This window comes from Phyllobates terribilis, unplaced genomic scaffold (assembly GCF_046119375.1).
Source record: "Phyllobates terribilis strain yellow unplaced genomic scaffold, ASM4611937v1 Scaffold_168__1_contigs__length_4147262, whole genome shotgun sequence".
Classification (NCBI taxonomy): Eukaryota; Metazoa; Chordata; class Amphibia; order Anura; family Dendrobatidae; genus Phyllobates; species Phyllobates terribilis.
Genome location: NW_027362928.1, coordinates 1,279,303 through 1,294,350, shown reverse-complemented (window position 1 = coordinate 1,294,350; position 15,048 = coordinate 1,279,303). Strand labels below are relative to the sequence as shown.

General features: G+C 56.8%; 1 long non-coding RNA gene across 1 annotated transcript in view; it reads right to left on the bottom strand.

The window, feature by feature from the left end:
- LOC141207939 (uncharacterized) overlaps positions 1-12,407 on the bottom strand; it is a 52,841-nt gene extending 40,434 nt beyond the window's left edge. Inside the window, exons 1-2 of the long non-coding RNA XR_012278212.1 lie at positions 12,065-12,407; positions 7,020-7,106 (exon numbers count right to left, since the gene is read on the bottom strand). This is a non-coding gene — a long non-coding RNA (uncharacterized lncRNA). The remainder of the gene's footprint in view (positions 1-7,019; positions 7,107-12,064) is intronic.
- Positions 12,408-15,048: the final 2,641 nt, after the last annotated feature.

Sequence of the window (15,048 nt, the reverse complement as noted above, 5' to 3'; positions counted from 1 at the left end):
GTGATACGGTTGATTTTCCGGTAATCTACACACATTCTCATGGTGTTGTCTTTCTTTTTGACCAAGACTAGTGGAGCTGCCCAGGGGCTACAGCTATCTCTGATTACCCCAGCCTCCTTCATGTCTCTAAGCATCCCCTTGGCGTGTTGGTAGTGTGCAGGGGGTACGGGTCGATACCTCTCTTTTATGGGAGGATGGTCTCCCGTGGGGATGTGGTGTTCTACCCCCTTGACTCGCCCGAAGTCTAACGGGTGTTTACTAAACACTCTCTCATACTCTTGAACCACCCGATAGACTCCCTGTTTCTGGTGTGAGGGAGTGGAGTCAGTACCCAAATGTAGTTGCTGACACCAATCCTCCATTTGTTGTTTAGAGCCGTTACCTTCCTCCGGAGAAGATGGAGGCAAGGGTTCTACGGACTGTATGGAATTCTGATTGATAGTATACAATTTGGCTAGCGTGGCATACCGGGGCAGGTACACTTCCCTCTTCCCGATATTTATTATGCGAACGGGCACCCTCCCATGGCGTACATTGACCACCCCCCGTGCTGTCAAAATGGTGGGCCTACTGTCTGAGTAAACTGGTTCTACCATTGCCTGGTAATCTCTACCCCTCAGACCATTAGCCGCCCGGCACCAAATCATCATTTCACTTTTTGGGGGCATGGCAATAGGAAAAGGGTCACACATTCTCACGCTACCAATCTCACCGCCGGAGAGTTCCACCTGTTGCCGTCGCATCAGTGCCCGGATCTCTTTTTGGAGCACTCGCTGCTGGCCGGAGCTGGCGTTCTTGGCAACCTGCTGTAAAATAAAAATCACCTCTGCAAGACAATTTTCAATTACATTAGTTCCTAGAGTTATCTTAGGGTGACTCTCGCGCTTGTCAATGTCCACAATGATCAGTCCCTGGGCTGCCAGCACGACTCTACCGATTTTAATGGTCACCTCTTTAAATCCGATCTGTGGCACGGGCTGACCATTGCTGGCGATGATACTCAAGTCGTCGTCAGGGTAGCGGGTTATATCCGAGTCATTCCAGTACTGCTTGAAGAGCACGTACGGGATGGTGGTGACCTGTGACCCAGTGTCCAGTAGGGCACTCATAGGAATGCCATCCAGTACCACAGGCAAGACTGGACGTCCTCCCACATATTTGTCACGCCAGTTCGATGGGCCTGGTGATCTTTTTCCTGGGGGTTGGCCCTCTACCCCAGGTTGTGCCAGTTTAAAGGACAGTACCTTGCCATATGTCCGGGTTGATTGCAGCGGCGGCAGATAGGTTGTCCGTCCTCGTTGTACCGGTCGCTGGGTCTTCCTCTGGCCGGTGGGGTCCTCCTTGGTCGACGCCACGGGATGTCCTCCGGTCCGGATGCCAGCTGGATCTTCCCTGGAGTGGAAACCTGTAAAGACTGCACAGTTCGGGTTAGCGCAGCAACGCTTTTAGCTAGCTCTTGGACCTGATGGTGCAGGTCCGGAGCCGGGTCATTGTTCAAAGCCTGCGCGTCAGCTCCCACAGGCCCTGTCGACAAGGGCGCCGCCTCCTGGTGGTAAGCGGTAGTAGGGCGCCTGTGGGTCACAACGCCACCCGGTGCCGGTTCTCGGAGCACCCGGATGGCTCTGTCCTTGAACTGTGCAAAGTCCAGATGAGGATCCTGTAAGGCCATTGCCCGCAACTGGGTTCGGTGGGCATTGCAATATAGTCCCTCTATAAATTGTTCGGTCAACAGCCTGTCCTCGTTTCCCACGCCGTCAGGGTCGGTCTGCTTAATGGCTCTCAGGGCCTCTTGTAGGTTTAGTGCATAGTCCCTTATACTCTCATGTGCTCACTGCTTGCACCCATAGAATCTAAGCTTAATCTCGGCTGAGGTGCGGGTATCAAAGGTGTCCCTCAGCCGGGTTAGTATCCCTGCGACAGTCCTTCCCCCAGGTGGCCAGGACTTTACCTCCCTTTGGGCTGCCCCAGTTAATTGGGCCACCAGGATGCTCACATTTTGCTCTTCTGTGAGGGGGTACACCTGGAAGAGGCTATCCAGCTTTTCTCTAAAGTCATGCAGAGTATGTGACTCCCCTGAGTACTGGGGTAGCCAGGCCGCTCCCGGGATATAGGGCATGGTGAAAGGCATGACTGCAGCAGCGGTGGCGCTGGCGGGGGTTGAGGCAGTGAAGCTCTCCTCCGTATCCGACATCTTCCTCCCCCCTAGTGGACCGTGGCCTACCTTGCGATGATCCTCTTCCGTAGGCCGCGGCTCCGCAGTGGATCGTCAGGGTTGAGGACCTTCCGTCGCGCTCCTGTGACGTCAGCGTCTGCTGGGCTCCTTCCAGGACCTTACGCGACGTCTGGACGTGAGGCGGAGCTTCAGTTCTCGCGCGCTTTCGGAGTCCACGCCCCTCTTCTTCCCGCGCGGCGTCTTCAAGATGGCGTCCAACGGCGGGAAAACTCCACGGATGGCGGGAAGAAGGCAAAAGATGGCGCCGGATGGCGGGAATCTTCACGGATGGCGGGAAGAAGGCTGAAGATGGCGCCGGATGGCGGGAATCTTCACGGATGGCGGGAAGAAGGCTGAAGATGGCGCCGGATGGCGGGAATCTTCACCACTGGTAAGTTTGAACAGTCTTTTTCAGGCACGCAGTACCCGGTGGTTGCGGGCACGAAATCCTGCCGACTACGCCAAAAGTTGACGCGCCCCTGGGCCTTCTGTGTCGTGCGGCATCGCGTGCACGGGGGCTTACCCGGAGCCGGATCAGATGGGGGTAGTAGTCTCGTGGCGGTGACCCGGTCCGTGCCCAGGGAGTCAAACTAAGTGGCGAGTCTATTAGCAGTAGATGTTGGATGACTACGCCACCCGTTGAATGCAGCTTTGGAGCTGCCGCTGCAGGGCAGACCGCTGAGGCCGGTGGAAGGATGGTGCAGCGGGGATGGTATAACCCCCAACGGGAGGGGTATGGCCTCAGGGCAGCCGAAGTGGATGATGGGGGTAGCAGGAACCACTCAGAGACGATGCGGTGTAGTTCAGGGTCTTTACTGGTGACAAAGATAGACCCTCCCGGAGTACTGGCTAGCGGTTGGGGCCTGGTCAGTCCTTGAGCAGATGGGATCTCCCCTGGCCAGGCGGAGTTGTAGGCCTCCCAAACTAACGATACTCTTCTGGCTACCTTGCTTGAAGCGAGTATAAGTAGCCCACGTCCCTGAGTGTACCGTGTGGTGCTCACCCGTATGGCCGGTGACTCGGGGCCTTCTAGTAGCTTCCGCTCCACGACGGCGGTGCTGGTCCCATGCGTGCGACCGTGCCTTCGGGTTTCTTGGCCAGAGGACCTGAAATCCCCTGCCTGACGGATTCTGCTGCTGGGTAGGAGTTAGTCCCCACAGCCTCGGACTCCGGGTCCGGTAAGAAATCTTCTCAGTCAGGGCGAGCTCTGCAGCTGCCAGCCCCTGACTCCTTGTAACACTGCTCCCACAGAGCTCCTGTTGTTTCTTCCTATGCTGCTTCTCTTCTCTACTTCTGGCATGGCCCAGGAGCTGGGCCCAGCCGGAGCCACAGCTCCCTGTCAGCCCTCCTGGCTGAACTCTCCCTCTCCACTCTCTAACCCTGCCTCAGACCCAGGTTTATACAGGGGAAGTTCTTCCCCTCCCAGGACTGGGCAGGAGGTGTGGCATGCATAGGATTCCTGACCAAGAGACCTCCCACCTGCTCTCAGACGTAATATCTCTATCACTGTGGCAACCAGACCCCTAGGGTGTCACATATATGCCCCTCCATCCATCCATCGTAGGTGTATATACCCTTCCATCCATCCATCCTGGGTAGGTGTATATCCCCCTCCATCCATCCATCCAGTGTAGGTGTATATCCCCCTCCATCCATCCATCCTGGGTAGGTGTATATCCCCCTCCATCCAGTGTAGGTGTATATCCCCCTCCATCCATCCATCCTGGGTAGGTGTATATGCCCCTCCATCCATCCATCCTGGGTAGGTGTGTATGCCCCTCCATCCATCCATCCTGGGTAGGTGTATATGCCCCTTCATCCATCCATCCTGGGTAGCTGTATATGCCCCTTCATCCATCCATCCTGGGTAGCTGTATATGCCCCTCCATCTATCCATCCATCATGGGTAGGTGTATATGCCCCTTCATCCATCCATCCTGGGTAGTCTATTCTGGTAGCTGTATATGCCCCTCCATCCATCCATCCATCCACCCTGGGTAGGTGTAGATGCCCCTCCATCCATCCATCCTGGGTCTGTGTATATTCCCCTCCATCCATCCATCCTGCGTAGTTGTATATTCCCCTCCAACCATCCATCCTGGGTAGGTGTATATGCCCCTCCATCCATCCATCCTGGGTAGGTGTATATGCATCTCCATCCATCCATCCTGGGTAGGTGTATATGCCCCTCCATCCATCCATCCTGGGTAGGTGTAGATGCCCCTCCATCCATAAATCCATCCTGGGTAGGTGTATCGGCCCCTCCATCTATCCTGGGTAGGTGTATATGCCCCTCCATCCATCCTGGGTAGGTGTATATGCCCCTCCATCCATCCTGGGTAGGTGTATATGCCCCCCTCCATCCATCCTGGGTAGGTGTATATGCCCCCCTCCATCCATCCATCCTGGTGGGTATATCCCCCCCTCCATACTGGTGGGTATATGCCCCTTCCATCCATCCTGGTGGGTATATGCCCCCCCCCTCCACCCTGGTGGGTATATGCCTCCAACTACACCCTTGTGTGTATATGCCCCCATATATTCAATGCAAAGGAAAAAAAACAAACAAAACAATAAACGCTTCTACTCACCTTCCACGTTCCCACGCAGCGCTGTGTCTGTGGTGCCTGAGGATGTCGGCAGTGATAACAGCAGAGAAGCTGAGATCACCGCACGGCGCCGCCGCAGATACTCACTCGGGACGTCCACTCCCAGGCATTTCCTCCCCGGCAGCTCCTGTCATGGCATGCTCTGACTGAGCAGTGCGTGCGACGACAGGGGGAATGTACAGCTTACACTGCAGGCTCCACAAAGATGGCTGCAATCTCCTCCCACGGCTGCGACCTGAACAGCCAAGGGGGCGTGCCCAGGTCACAGCTAGAGGCAGGAGGAGCGGCCTCTAGTGTTAGAGATAGGGTCGGTGACAGACTACTGTCTCTTATGGCCAGGGCTGCCGTAAATGAGGTGTGTAAGAGCGCTTATTACACCCCCCCCCAAATAAAAATGGCAGCCCCTAGTGGCCAATGTCAACATAAATAACTAAAAAACTAATAAAGTGGGACATTTAATTTTGTATTAAAAATAATTGATTACATAATTATTAATACAAAACATAAAATGGTGGCCCCTTCCCTGTAAGAATAGCACATGGCTCTTTTCACGTCTGGTTATTTCTGTAACAGGTAGAATATGCTCCGTTATAGACCGGGGACAGGTTTACAGCTCTATTTATTGTGGACGATTGATCTGTAAATCAAAACTGAGACTGGTCCGATTTTCATGCGATTTGTAGATAAAGATCATCTATTGAAGTCAATGAGTCGGTCAGAAAAATGGCCAGAACCAACCATGTTGCCTGTACTGCCTGTTCTCCAGTGTCTATAGGCCGGGCAAGCGAGGCCAGGAAACCTTTAGCCTTTTACTTTACATATAAAAAAATATGCCCGAATGAGGAGAGAAACTGCCACACTGACCAAAATCAGATGAAAATTAGAAAAAAACACTGATTAAAACCTGACATGTGAACGGGGCCTTAGGCTTTAATCAGATGTCAGCAGGGTCGGACTGGGGTGTCTGGGGCCCACAGGGGACATTGACTCTAGGGGCCACCTACAGCAATATGCAGATCTCTTTTCTCTGCTCTCCCTGTTATAGTGGAGCAGTGACCGGCGGCTCCTCACATCTACTGTGCACAGACTAGAACAGGGATGGACAATTTCTGGAGTTTGCATGAAAGAGCTTCTTTGGTTAAAACAAGTGATCACAGATTCATGGGCTACACAGGATAGGTGATCACTTATTGATTGGAAACCGCACCGATTGGAAGAATGGGGAAGTTTTATCCCTGACAGGACACTTATCCCCATTTTACAATGCAGCGACAGGTGGGACGTCTGACCACAGCCTCATTCGTTCTCTTGGGGGCTTCCAAAAAAGAGCAGCGCTCGCAGCCTCTGAGGGAATGAATGGATCAGTGGTCGAGTCGCACATGAGCTCCAGTCTAATGGGGAGAAAAGCTCCACATTCTGCCGATCGGTGCAGGTCCCAGTAGTCAGACCCCACCAATCAATAAGTTATCACTGATCCTGTGGAGAGGTGATGACTTGTTTTCACCGGAGAACCCCTGTAAGTGCATCTCTGACGCTCTGCTCCAAGTATTTCATCTCTAAGGCCACAGCCCCACTATCAGTATTCAGTCAGGATTATTCTCAGGAGTGGGAGCCAAAACCAGGTGAGGAACAATCAGAGAAAAGGGAGAATAGAAACAAGTCACCAATTCTGGATTTATCACCCACTCCTGCTTTTGCCTCTCACTACTGAGAAAAAATACTGACCAAATACTGATAGTGAAGCCGTGGCCTCATGGAAAAAAATCTTTTCCTAGTTAATCTCAGCGAGAACAAATAACCGCCATACACAACATCATCCACTATAACAACACCAATAATACCACATACAAAAGGGACAAATATCACCACACCATGACCAGACCACATATTACCACCACATAGTGACCAAATAATACAATACTGATCAGGAATAAAAACCACAATACTAACAACACTGTCACTATACATATGAGCTCTGTATATAGTGTCAGTGTACAGGTAATACAGTGATCACCAGTGACATTATACACAGGAGCTCTGTATATAGTGTCAGTGTACAGGTAATACAGTGATCACCGGTGACATTATACACAGGAGCTCTGTATATAGTGTACAGGTAATACAGTTATCACGAGTGACATACACAGGAGCTCAGTATATACTATATAGTGTAAGTGTACAGTAATACACTGACTCACCAGTGATGTCTCTAGGTGAAGTCCTTCATCTTCGCTTTTCTTCATCTGGCACAGTCCGCCATCACTTCTTCCAGCCAGGAATCATCTCTGCAGAAAATAACACACAGTTATCAATAACTGATCTCTTTTAGAGCACATTCCCACTTTTCCCCAGGATTCTACACTACACCAGTTGAAGAAATAAAGCGACATAGTGGCGCCCTGCACAGTAACAGGACCCCCCTTTTGTCCCCTCTTATGGAAAACAGTTTCCTAAAAAGTAAATTATATTACAGAAGTAATAATGTCCCTAATTGGACTCTAAAGTAATAATGTTCCCCATTCGCCATCATAAACTAATAAAGTTCCTCAATCTGGCCCCTAAACAGTAATAAGGTCCCTTGTCCAGCGTGGCCACCCATCTATCCAACCTGACCCCCCCCCCCCCCATATATCCATTCTGGTCTCCATGTGTCCAGCCTGCCCCTCCCATATATCCATCCGGGCCTCCATGTGTCCAGCCCGCCCCCCTTCATATATCCATCCTGTCCCCCTCATATATGCATCCCATCCCACCCCATATATCTATCCAGGTCCCCATGTGTCCAGCTTGCCGCCCTTCACCTCCATGTGTCCATCCAGGTCCCCAACTTGGCCACCTTCACCTCCATGTGTCCGATCATGCGTCCAGCCAGCCCCCCCCTTCAGCCCCGTGCCTCCATCCATAAGTCTCCCCATGCGTCCAGCCAGCCCCCCCCTTCAGCCCCATGCCTCAATCCATGTCTCCCCATGCGTCCAGCCAGCCCCCCTTCAGCCCCCTGCCTCCATCCATATGTCACCCCATGCGTCCACCCAGCCCCCCCTTCAGCCCCATGTCCCCATCCATATGTCACCATGGGTCCATCCAGCCCCCCCCCTTCAGCCCCATGTCCCCATGGGTCCATCCAGCCCCCCTTTCCGCCCCATGTCCCCCTCCATGTCCCCATGGGTCCAGCCAGCCCCCCTTTCCGCCCCATGTCCCCCTCCATGTCCCCATGGGTCCAGCCAGCCCCCCCATCAGCCCCATCCATGTCTCCATGGGTCCAGCCAGCCCCTCCTTCAGCCCCATCCATGTCCCCATGGGTCCAGCCAGCCCCCCCATTCAGCCCCATGTCCCCATGGGTCCACCCAGCCCCCCCATTCAGCCCCATGGGTCCACCCAGCCCCCCCATTCAGCCCCATGGGTCCATCCAGCCCCCCCATTCAGCCCCATGGGTCCATCCAGCCCCCCCCTTCAGCCCCATGGGTCCATCCAGCCCCATGTCCCCATGGGTCCATCCAGCCCCATGTCCCCATGGGTCCATCCAGCCCCATGTCCCCATGGGTCCATCCAGCCCCATGTCCCCATGGGTCCATCCAGCCCCATGTCCCCATGGGTCCATCCAGCCCCCCCTTCAGCCCCATGTCCCCATGGGTCCATCCAGCCCCCCCTTCAGCCCCATGTCCCCATGGGTCCATCCAGCCCCCCCTTCAGCCCCATGTCCCCATGGGTCCATCCAGCCCCATGTCCCCATGGGTCCATCCAGCCCCCCCTTCAGCCCCATGTCCCCATGGGTCCATCCAGCCCCCCCTTCAGCCCCATGTCCCCATCCAGCCCCCCCTTCAGCCCCATGTCCCCATGGGTCCATCCAGCCCCCCCTTCAGCCCCATGGGTCCATCCAGCCCCCCCTTCAGCCCCATGTCCCCATGGGTCCATCCAGCCCCCCCTTCAGCCCCATGTCCCCATGGGTCCATCCAGCCCCCCCTTCAGCCCCATGTCCCCATGGGTCCATCCAGCCCCCCCTTCAGCCCCATGTCCCCATGGGTCCATCCAGCCCCCCCTTCAGCCCCATGTCCCCATGGGTCCATCCAGCCCCCCCTTCAGCCCCATGTCCCCATGGGTCCATCCAGCCCCCCCTTCAGCCCCATGTCCCCATGGGTCCATCCAGCCCCCCCTTCAGCCCCATGTCCCCATGGGTCCATCCAGCCCCCCCTTCAGCCCCATGTCCCCATGGGTCCAGCCAGCCCCCCCTTCAGCCCCATGTCCCCATGGGTCCAGCCAGCCCCCCCTTCAGCCCCATGTCCCCATGGGTCCAGCCAGCCCCCCCTTCAGCCCCATGTCCCCATGGGTCCAGCCAGCCCCCCCTTCAGCCCCATGTCCCCATGGGTCCAGCCAGCCCCCCTTTCCGCCCCATGTCCCCCTCTATGTCCCCATGGGTCCAGCCAGCCCCCCTTTCCGCCCCATGTCCCCCTCCATGTCCCCATGGGTCCAGCCAGCCCCCCCATCAGCCCCATCCATGTCTCCATGGGTCCAGCCAGCCCCTCCTTCAGCCCCATGTCCCCATGGGTCCAGCCAGCCCCCCCATTCAGCCCCATGTCCCCATGGGTCCACCCAGCCCCCCCATTCAGCCCCATGTCCCCATGGGTCCATCCAGCCCCCCCTTCAGCCCCATGGGTCCATCCAGCCCCCCTTCAGCCCCATGGGTCCATCCAGCCCCCCCTTCAGCCCCATGTCCCCATGGGTCCATCCAGCCCCCCCTTCAGCCCCATGTCCCCATGGGTCCATCCAGCCCCCCCTTCAGCCCCATGTCCCCATGGGTCCATCCAGCCCCCCCTTCAGCCCCATGTCCCCATGGGTCCATCCAGCCCCCCCTTCAGCCCCATGTCCCCATGGGTCCATCCAGCCCCCCCTTCAGCCCCATGTCCCCATGGGTCCATCCAGCCCCCCTTCAGCCCCATGTCCCCATGGGTCCATCCAGCCCCCCCTTCAGCCCCATGTCCCCATGGGTCCATCCAGCCCCCCCTTCAGCCCCATGTCCCCATGGGTCCATCCAGCCCCCCCTTCAGCCCCATGTCCCCATGGGTCCATCCAGCCCCCCCTTCAGCCCCATGTCCCCATGGGTCCATCCAGCCCCCCCTTCAGCCCCATGTCCCCATCCATGTCCCCATGGGTCCATCCAGCCCCCCCTTCAGCCCCATGTCCCCATCCATGTCCCCATGGGTCCATCCAGCCCCCCCTTCAGCCCCATGTCCCCATCCATGTCCCCATGGGTCCATCCAGCCCCCCCTTCAGCCCCATGTCCCCATCCATGTCCCCATGGGTCCATCCAGCCCCCCCTTCAGCCCCATGTCCCCATCCATGTCCCCATGGGTCCATCCAGCCCCCCCTTCAGCCCCATGTCCCCATCCATGTCCCCATGGGTCCATCCAGCCCCCCCTTCAGCCCCATGTCCCCATCCATGTCCCCATGGGTCCATCCAGCCCCCCCTTCAGCCCCATGTCCCCATCCATGTCCCCATGGGTCCATCCAGCCCCCCCTTCAGCCCCATGTCCCCATCCATGTCCCCATGGGTCCATCCAGCCCCCCCTTCAGCCCCATGTCCCCATCCATGTCCCCATGGGTCCATCCAGCCCCCCCTTCAGCCCCATGTCCCCATCCATGTCCCCATGGGTCCATCCAGCCCCCCCTTCAGCCCCATGTCCCCATCCATGTCCCCATGGGTCCATCCAGCCCCCCCTTCAGCCCCATGTCCCCATCCATGTCCCCATGGGTCCATCCAGCCCCCCCTTCAGCCCCATGTCCCCATCCATGTCCCCATGGGTCCATCCAGCCCCCCCTTCAGCCCCATGTCCCCATCCATGTCCCCATGGGTCCATCCAGCCCCCCCTTCAGCCCCATGTCCCCATCCATGTCCCCATGGGTCCATCCAGCCCCCCCTTCAGCCCCATGTCCCCATCCATGTCCCCATGGGTCCATCCAGCCCCCCCTTCAGCCCCATGTCCCCATCCATGTCCCCATGGGTCCATCCAGCCCCCCCTTCAGCCCCATGTCCCCATCCATGTCCCCATGGGTCCATCCAGCCCCCCCTTCAGCCCCATGTCCCCATCCATGTCCCCATGGGTCCATCCAGCCCCCCCTTCAGCCCCATGTCCCCATCCATGTCCCCATGGGTCCATCCAGCCCCCCCTTCAGCCCCATGTCCCCATCCATGTCCCCATGGGTCCATCCAGCCCCCCCTTCAGCCCCATGTCCCCATCCATGTCCCCATGGGTCCATCCAGCCCCCCCTTCAGCCCCATGTCCCCATCCATGTCCCCATGGGTCCATCCAGCCCCCCCTTCAGCCCCATGTCCCCATCCATGTCCCCATGGGTCCATCCAGCCCCCCCTTCAGCCCCATGTCCCCATCCATGTCCCCATGGGTCCATCCAGCCCCCCCTTCAGCCCCATGTCCCCATCCATGTCCCCATGGGTCCATCCAGCCCCCCCTTCAGCCCCATGTCCCCATCCATGTCCCCATGGGTCCATCCAGCCCCCCCTTCAGCCCCATGTCCCCATCCATGTCCCCATGGGTCCATCCAGCCCCCCCTTCAGCCCCATGTCCCCATCCATGTCCCCATGGGTCCATCCAGCCCCCCCTTCAGCCCCATGTCCCCATCCATGTCCCCATGGGTCCATCCAGCCCCCCCTTCAGCCCCATGTCCCCATGGGTCCATCCAGCCCCCCCTTCAGCCCCATGTCCCCATGGGTCCATCCAGCCCCCCCTTCAGCCCCATGTCCCCATGGGTCCATCCAGCCCCCCCTTCAGCCCCATGTCCCCATGGGTCCATCCAGCCCCCCCTTCAGCCCCATGTCCCCATGGGTCCATCCAGCCCCCCCTTCAGCCCCATGTCCCCATGGGTCCATCCAGCCCCCCCTTCAGCCCCATGTCCCCATGGGTCCATCCAGCCCCCCCTTCAGCCCCATGTCCCCATGGGTCCATCCAGCCCCCCCTTCAGCCCCATGTCCCCATCCATGTCCCCATGGGTCCATCCAGCCCCCCCTTCAGCCCCATGTCCCCATCCATGTCCCCATGGGTCCATCCAGCCCCCCCTTCAGCCCCATGTTCCCATCCATGTCCCCATGGGTCCATCCAGCCCCCCCTTCAGCCCCATGTCCCCATGGGTCCATCCAGCCCCCCCTTCAGCCCCATGTCTCCATCCATGTCACCATGTGACCAGCCTGCGACCCCTCCATATATGGATGATGACCAATGCTGGGAACACTCACCCAGAAAAACGTGGATGTTGCACTTGACTTGAAGTTGAAGCAGGGAGAGCTGTAGCCGGGGCCGGCAGCCTTGTTTCCAGGGTGATGGTGAGAGAGCAGAGTGCAGGTCACCGCATACTCAGCCCAGGAGCCGGCTTAAAAGGCCAAGAGAGCAGGAGAGAAGAGGGCGGTGCGCGGTGCTGGTGCGGTGTTACATACCCGGACGAGAGCCGGTGTTACAAGGCCAATTCCAAGGGAGCAGAAGCCGGGACTGGAGAGCAGAGCGCGGCGTCGGCGTATCAAAAACCGGCAGGGGAGCAGGGAGAGGAGAGCGTGACGTCAGCGTGTCACCTGACACCACACAACTGCCAGCCACCAGCGGGAAAGCAGAGCGCGGTGCGTGTCACCGCCCACTAAGATCACGTCCTCCTGTCATGTGACTATGCGCGTCACCCGCTGTCACCACTGAATAGTATGAGCGCCGCACGCGACGCTACATTTCCTTCGGCTGCGCTTTTAAAGGGTCCGCACTTTTTAAGAGCCCCCGCTACCAATTCTCTCACTCTCTCATCGGGGCCCACCGGGAATTTATCACACCAGGCCAGTCCGACCCTGCATGGGCCCATCAGGTAAAGTGGTCAGGGGCGGAACTACCGCCCGTGCAGCCGGTTCATTGAACGGGGGCCCCGAGGGAGAGGGGGCCCCTTCAGCCTCCAGCAGGGCCGCCATCAGGGCATGACTGCCCTGACTCCAGTATGGGGCCCAGCCGGTAGGGGCCCCCTTGGGGGCCCCCCTCTTGTGCGTCTCTCTCCTCATGGGGCCCCCGGCCCCATGCTAAGCGCCGGGGCCGGAACATCTCAGCGCTGCGCTGCTGCGGCAGCGCTTTCATGATTCCCCTGACTTCCGGTCATGTGACGGCACCGTCACATGACCGGAAGTCAGGAGAACCTGGTGTCATCGATTTGGACGAGCGCCAGGATTCTGCAGGGATCGCATGGGGGTAAGTATAACAAGTTTTTTTTTTTTTTTAAATACAATTTACTAGGAGTGGGGGGAATGGGAGGTGCACATGTGGGGGAGGGGAATGAGAGAGGTGCACATGTGGGGGAGGGGGATGAGAGAGGTGCACATGTGGGGGAGGGGGATGAGAGGTGTGCACATGTGGGGGAGGGGAATGAGAGAGGTGCACATGTGGGGGAGGGGGATGAGAGATGTGCACATGTGGGGGAGGGGGATGAGAGATGTGCACATGGGGGGGATGAGAGAGGGGCACATGTGGGGGAGGGGAATGAGAGAGGTGCACATGTGGGGGAGGGGGATGAGAGAGGTGCACATGTGGGGGAGGGGGATGAGAGGTGCACATGGGGAGGGGAATGAGAGAGGTGCACATGTGGGGGAGGGGGATGAGAGAGGTGCACATGTGGGGGAGGGGGATGAGAGAGGTGCACATGTGGGGGAGGGGGATGAGAGAGGTGCACATGTGGGGGAGGGGGATGAGAGAGGTGCACATGTGGGGGAGGGGGATGAGAGAGGTGCACATGTGGGGGAGGGGGATGAGAGAGGTGCACATGTGGGGGAGGGGGAATGAGAGAGGTGCACATGTGGGGGAGGGGGATGAGAGGTGCACATGTGGGGGAGGGGGATGAGAGAGGTGCACATGTGGGGGAGGGGGATGAGAGAGGTGCACATGTGGGGGAGGGGGATGAGAGAGGTGCACATGTGGGGGAGGGGGATGAGAGAGGGGCACATGTGGGGGAGGGGGATGAGAGAGGGGCACATGTGGGGGAGGGGGATGAGAGATGTGCACATGGGGGGGTGAGAGCTGCACATGGGGGAATTGGGAGAAAATGAGCTGCACATGGGGGAATTGGGAGTAGGGGGATAATGAGCTGCACATAATGAATGTGGGGTGGGGGACAGTAAATGATAAATGATGATGGGGTGGGGAGAGCAGGACATGATATAATGAATTGGGGCAGGGGGTGCATGTAAATAATGAATGCGGGGAGCAGGAAGTATAGAGTAGGGGGCGTTGCGGATGCAGGAGTGTAACTGGTAACAAATTGGCGGAAAGAGTAGAGGTTCTAATTAAATTATATATTAAGTGCCTATTTACAGTTAATGGGGGCACCGTGGTGGATTACAATTTATATTTGGAATGGTAGGTTGTATAATAACTAACCATATATTGATGGTGGATACACGTCTGTATTCAGCTGCGTAATGTAGAAGTTGGGGAATGTGCACTAGATAACTGTGTTATTTTATGCAGAGACGAGTCCTGGCTGGAAGACGTAATGGCGGTCTGTGCTGGATGAAGGAGAAAAGCGTAGCTGAAGGACTTCACCTAGAGACGTCACCAGTGAGTCAGTGTATTACATGTACACTTACACTATATACTATGTACCGGGCTCCTGTGTATAATGTCACTGGTGATCACTGTATTACCTGTACACTGACACTATATACAGAGCTCCTGTGTATAATGTCACTGGTGATCACTAGATTACCTGGACACTTACATTATACATACCATGTATAGAGCTCCCGTGCATAATGACACTTATGGTAATATTAGTAATGTGGTGGTAATATTAGTAATGTGGTGGTAATATGTGGTCTGGTCATGGTGTGGCAGTTTTTCCCCCTTCTGTGTGGTATTATTCGGTCACTATGTTGTGGTAATATGTGGTCTGATCATGGTGTGGCAGTATTCCCTGTATGTGGTATTATTGGTCATTTTTAAAAAAAAATGTATATGACACATTCCCTTAAAGAAAACTAAATAAAAATATATCTAAAAAGAGTATTGGATATTTTAAGAAAATTTTAATAGGTTAGAGTAGGGCCCTGCCAGAAGAGTCTACCTTATCGTGGTGGCGGCTTTAAAAATCTTTTGGCCAAAACAAAAGCTGATGGCTATGTATGTGGCACCGTCTGGTGGCAGCGACGTGGACGAGCGCCAGGATTCTGCAGGGATCGCATGGGGGTAAGTATAACAAGTT